The sequence below is a fragment of the Marmota flaviventris genome, unplaced genomic scaffold, assembly GCF_047511675.1.
Source record: "Marmota flaviventris isolate mMarFla1 unplaced genomic scaffold, mMarFla1.hap1 Scaffold_58, whole genome shotgun sequence".
Lineage (NCBI taxonomy): Eukaryota > Metazoa > Chordata > Mammalia > Rodentia > Sciuridae > Marmota > Marmota flaviventris.
This window is the reverse complement of record NW_027288380.1, coordinates 530,001-536,625: the sequence shown is the minus strand read 5'-3', so window position 1 is coordinate 536,625 and position 6,625 is coordinate 530,001.

Below are 6,625 nucleotides of genomic sequence, written 5' to 3'. Positions count from 1 at the left end.
TTAATGCTAAGTTAGGGCTTGGATTAGGGCAAGGTTTTGTGACAGGTTAGAGCTATGGCTAATGTAAGAACTAGTGTAATGATTAAGACTAGTTTTATGGTTAATGTTAGGGCTAGATGTAGTTTCAGGGTTAGTTTTAGGGTTAGGGTGAAGTTTAGAACTAGGGTTAATGTTAGTGTCAAGGACAGTGTTCAGGTATGGTAATGGTTAGGGTTAACGGCGAATTAGGACTCGGGTGAGATCTAGAGGTAGGGTTAGAGTTTGGGTTAGGTTAAGGGTTATTGTTAAGGCTAGGTCTAGTTTGTCTTTAGGTCTAGATCTATAGTTATGGCTAGATTTCGGATTAGGTTAAGTCTAGGGCTAGTGTTAGGGTTAGGTTTAGGTGTAAGGTTACCAGTAGGGCTAGTGTTAACGTTCAGTTTAGGGTTAGGTTTAGATTTAGAGCTAAGATTAGTGTTAGAGTCAGAATAATGGTCAGGGATAGGGTTAGGGTTTGGTTTATGGTTATATATAGAATGAAGGCTAGGGTTAGAACTCGTTATAGAGTTAGGTTTTGGTTAGGCTAAGGATTAGTGCTAAGAATACGGTCAGCATTAGAGTGAGGGTTTGGCTTAGGGTAAGCGATAGGATTAGACCTAAGGTTAGGACTAGGGTTAGAGTTAGGTTTATGGTTAAAGCTCGTGTTAGGGCTTGGATTAGGACTAATTTTGTATTAGGTTTAGGGCTAGTGTTATGGTTATGGCTATTGTAAGAAATAGGATTACAATTAAGGTTAGTTTTATGGTTAAGTTTAGGGCTAGGCCTATTGTTAGGGTTAGGTTTAAGGTTAGGGTGTTGTTTAGAGCTAGTTTTAAGGTTTGGATTTGATTCAGGTTCATGGTTAGGTTTAGGGTTAGGTTTAGGTTTCAAATTAGGGCTAGGGTTAGAGCTGGTGTAGGGTTAGGGTTTCGCCTAGTGTAAGGGTTAGTGTTAGGTGTATGTCTCAGTTTTGTTTTAGGGCTAGGGCTAGGGTTAGGGCTACCTTTAGGAATAGCATTAGGGTTAGAGCTAATTTTAGTATTAGGCTGAGGATTCAGTTTACGGTTAGTTTTAGAGATAGGTTAGTGCTAGGGCTAAGGATTATGACTAGGATTAGGGCTTGGGTTAGGGTTATGGTAAAGGATAGAGATAGTTTTAAAGATAGGTTTTGATCTATAATTCTGTGCTAGGGCAAGGGTTATGACTAGGGTTAGGGCTTGCGTTAGGGTTATGGTAAGGTGTAGGGTTAGAATAGGGATAGGTCTTGGGTGAGAATGATAGTTAATCTTAATTCTAGTGTAAGAGTTAGGGATAGGAATAGGTATATATTGGGGCTAGGATTAGGGCTAGGTTTAATATTAGGTTTAGGGCCAGAGTTATGGTTATGATTAGGGCTAGGGCTAGGGTTAGGGTTAGTGTAAGGTTAGGGTTAGTGTAAGGTTAGGGTTTAAGCTACGGTTAGGTCTAGGGGGAGTGTTACGTTAAGTGTTAGGTCTAGATTAGGGTTATGTTTATGACTATGGTTAGGGTTGGGGTTAGGGCTAGGGTTTTCTTTAGGGTTAGGGCTAGTTTTAGAGTAATGTATTGGATTAGATGTAAGATTAGGTTTAAGAATAAGTTTAGACTATGGTTAAATTTAGGTTCAGGGGTAGGATTAGTTTTTATCTTTGGTATGGTTTAGGGTTAAGTTTATGGCAAGGGTTAGGTTTAGGGTTAAGGTGAGCGTTAGGTTTAAGATTAGGGTTATGGATAGTGTTAGGTTTAGGGCTAGTGTTTTATTAGGATTAGGGTTAGGGTTAGGGTAATGTTAGGTTTACAGCTAGGGTTAGTACTAGGGTTAAGTTCAGGATTAGGGCTAGGGTTAGGTTTATGTTTACAAATAGGCCTACGATTTTGTTTAGGCTAAGGGTTAGACTTTGAGCTAGGGTTATGTCTAAGGCGAGGGTTTGGGTTAGGGCTACATTTAGGATTATGGTTATTTTTAGGGTAGGTTTAGGTCTCAGAATAGTTCTAGGTTTTGTGTTAGGTTTAGGCCCAGGGTTAAAGCTATGTGTAATGTAAGATCTAGGGTTCTGATTAGAGCTAATTTTAGGGTTAGGGTTATGTCTATGTCTAGTGTTAGTATTAGGTTTTGGGTTAGGTTCAGGTTTATAGCTAGGTTTAGTGTTAGTGATAAGGTCAGTGTTCAGGTTAGAGTTAGGTTTAGGGTGAAAGCCAGAATTAGGACTAGGTTTAGGTCTAGGGATAGGTTTAATGTTCGCTTTAGGTTAAGGATTACGTTAGGGCTAGGGCTCAGGGATTTTTTAGGTCTAGGTCTAGAATTATGGCTATATTGAGGATTAGTTTTAGGTCTAGGGCTAATGTTAGGCTTAGTTTTAGGTATAAGTTTACGGGTAGAGCTAGTTTTAGTGTCTGGTTTAAGGTTAGGATCAGATTTAGACTGAGGGTTTGTGTTAGGGTCATGATTTGAGTTATGTTTAGAGCTAGAATGAGGGCAAGGCTTAGAATTAGTAATAGGGTTAGGGTTTGGATTAGGATATGGATTAGGATTAAGAATAAGTTTATCATTATGGGTATGGTTTGGCTTAGGGAAAGTGATATAGTTAGAGGTAAGGTTAGGGCTAGCATTAAAGTTAGGTTTACATCTAGGTTTAAGACTCAGACTAGGGCTAGTGTTTCTGTTAGGATTAGGGAGTATCAAAAAATCTGACCAAATAATTTGGGGAGGTAGATCAGTACATGTATATTTCCCTGTTATCTCCAACAGTACTTTTGGATAAAGATGTTTTGCATGCTTCAGCTTTGGTAAACTTTCACAAGGAAGAAACCAGAATGCCCACATAGAACTGATTGAGTGTGTGCAGTTTTAAGCAGTGAGCACCAACCCTGTTTGATTTCAAGTTCCATTTCCATTTACCCGTATAGGTCAAAATGAAGGAAATCTTAAAATACAAACTGTTCCTGAGAGCAAACCATTGAAGGGATAGGGCCCAGACCTGGGGAAAATAGTGAGGTTATGTAAAAATCAAATTATGCCAAATATCAAATGAATTTGAACAAAACTCACTCTAACACTGTGTCTAACCCAACCCTAAACTAATTCTAACCTGTTTAGAGTATCTATGATCATAGAAGTCCCAAACTTGGGGAGCCTAAAGCGACAACTTAACAGATGAATCTTGTGCAGTATCAAAGAAATTTGATGAAAATTGGGGGAGATGTTTTAGTACATTCATATTTTCCTGTTTTTTTTTTCCTTAAAGTGCTCATGGATCAATTGTTTTTCATGCTTCAGATTAAGGTAATTTCACAAAGGAAAACCAAAGACTGCCCACACAGGGATGATTGAGTGTGTGAAGTTTCATGCAGCTAGCAGCAACACTGTTTTATTTCCAGCTCCATTGCATTCACACCTATAGTCCCTAATTAAGTGAAACCTAAAACTTCAAACTGTTCCTGTCATTGAACCACTGAAGCTTGAATGCCCAAACTTGGGGAGCCTACTAAGGCTAGGTCAAGGATGAATCCTGTACAGTATCAAATTAATCCAATCAAAAATATTTGAAGCTCTTTCATTACATGGGTATTCTGCTTGCTCCTAATGCACCCAGAGATAAAGCTGTTACTTTCTATTTCATCTTATGACTACTTCCATGGCAAACACCAGATTATGCTCACTGAAAATTGATGGAGTGTGTGATTATTCAAGCAGCTATCCCAAACCCTGTTTGATTTCCAGCTTTAGTTCATTCACCCCTACATGGAAATAAAGAAGAGAAACATGAAAATTGAAACTGTTCCTGAAAGCAAACCCTTTATATGAGGCCCAAACATTTGGAGTATAGTAAAAAAAAAAAAAAAAAAAAAAAAAAAAATGAATCCTGCACAGTATTATAGATATTTGAAAAAAAAAAAAAAAGTAACTCTTATCTTAACAATAGGTCTAATCCTGATCCTAACACTAACCCTAACAGTAACTTTAACCTGTTTAGAGCCCCTTTAATCCCAGAAGTCCAACACTTGGGGAGCCAAGTTGGGTAAGTGAACAGATGAATCCTTCAGAATATTAAAGAAGTGTGACCAAATAATTGGGGAGGTAGTTCAGTACATGCATATTTCCCCAATTTCTCCTAAAGTGCTCTCACATAAAGTTGCTTTGCATGCTTCTGCTTAGGACTACTTTTACAAGGAATAATCCAGGGAATCTATTACCATAAAAATAACCCTTACCATAATGCTACCCCTAGGCTTAACCCTAAATCTATCGCTTTCCCCAAAACTAGCAATTACCCTAAAGCTACTCTGAACCCTAAACCTAACCCAATCATTATGGTAATTATAACGATAATGCTAATTCGAGGCCTAACCTAACCTCAAACCTAAAACAAACCCTAAAACTGAGCATGACCCTAATAATTCCCCTAGCTATAAACCTGACTCTTACCCTACCTTACCCTTATACTATACCTAGCCCCATAAACCAAACTCTAATACTATTCCTAACCTTAACCATAGACCTGATATTAAGCCTAGCCTTAATACTGTCCCTAACCCTAACACAAACCCTAACCCTTATCTAGCCCTGAACATAGAATTAATTTTATCCCTAACCTACACCCTAGGCCTAAACATAACACTAACTCTAGCCTCAATATTAGCCCTTATTTAGCCCTATGTCTAATCCTAACCCTAACTCTAGCCCAAAGTCTAACTATAATTCTCACCCTAAACCTAACCATAGTTCTAAATCTATCCCTTATTAGAACCCTAATCGTAGCCCTAATCCTTGGTGTAACCCTAGCCCTATTCATAGCCCTGGTCATAATATTAGATTTAACCCTAACTCTAAATCTAACCTGAAGCCTATGCCTAAACCTAAACCTAACATTAGCACTAACACTAAATCTAATCCTAAAACTAGCTCTAATCCTAGATCTAGCCCTAAAACAAACCGAGTCATAGCCATAACCCTAACCCTTAACCTAAACCAAACTCTAACCCTACACCTAGCCCTAACCATATTCTAATTCTAGTCCTAACCATAACAAGAAAAATAACCCTGACCCTAACACTAACCCTGGCTCTAAACATCATCATCACCGTAAACTTCAACCTAACACTACACCTAGCCCTAAACCTAACCCTATAACTAGTGCTAATAATAACCCTACTTCATAGATTAACCACAGCCTTAACACTAGCCCTAACCTAACCCAAAACCTAGCCTTAATCCGAGTCCTAAACCTAGCTATAACCCTAAACTTAAACCTAACCCTAACCCCAAACTAGCCTTAATCCTATATATAACACTAGCTCTAAACTTAGGTCTAAATCTATCCATTACCCTATCAGTAACCCTAATCTTAAGCTAACCCTAGGCCTAACCTTAACCCTATCCATTACACTAAACCAAACCTAAACCCTAAAACTAACCCCGTCATTACCTTAAACTGAAACGCTAACATAACCCAAACCCTAAACCTGACCCTGACCCTAATATAACCCTTGATATAAACCTGAATCTTACCCTAAACCTAATCCTTATACTGGACCAAGCCATAAACCTAACACTAAATCTAGCCCTAACTATAACCCTAGAACTGACATTAGCCCTAGCCCTAATAATATCCCTAATGCTAACACAAACCCTAAACATTATCCTATCCATAAACTTAGCCTTAATCATAACCCTAACACTAACTCTGCCCTAACCCTAATACTAACCCTTCCCCAACCCTAAACCTAGCCAAAATCACATCCCTTACCCTAAACGTAACCTTAATCCTAACCCTAACCCTTGTTGTCACAATTGCCCTATACTTACCTTTAGCTTTAACACTAGATTGAAAACTAACTTTAAATCTAACCCTATCTCGATGCCTAAGCCTAAAACTAACCCAAACACTGATACTAATTCTAAAACTAGCTCTAACCCTAGCTGTAACTATAACCTTAGCCGTAATTTAGCCCTATCCCTAACCCTAAACTTTATCCTAGCCCTAAGAATAACTCTAACTCTCACAATGGCCCTTTCACTCATTCTAATCCTCTCCCTTCCCATAAAACTAACCCTATGCCAAATCCTAGTCCTAACTCTTGCCCTATCCTTAGCCCTAGCACTAAACTTAGATAAAAACCTAACTCTTAATTTAACCCTAAACCGAAGCCTAAGCCTAATTCTAAGACTAGCCCTAACCCTAACACTAATCCTAAAATATGCCCTAACACTAACCCTAGCCCTAAAACTAAACTGATCCAAAGTTCTAACCCTAACCATTAACCTAGACCAAACACTAACCCTACACCTAGCCCTAACCCCTGCCTTAATTTGAGTTTTAAGCCAAACCCTAAAGCTAACCCTGACCCTTACTCTGATTATAACACTAACCCGTGGTCTAAACATCACCCTAATTCTAACCATAAACCTAACATTAACCTAGCCCTAAAACACTAAAATTAGCCATAATCATGACCCTAGCACTTACATTACCATAGCCCTAACCCTAGAACTAACTTAACCCAAACCTAGCCCTAATCATAACCATGACCCAAGCCCTGAACTGATTTCTATCTCTATCCATTACCATAACCATAACCATAAACATAA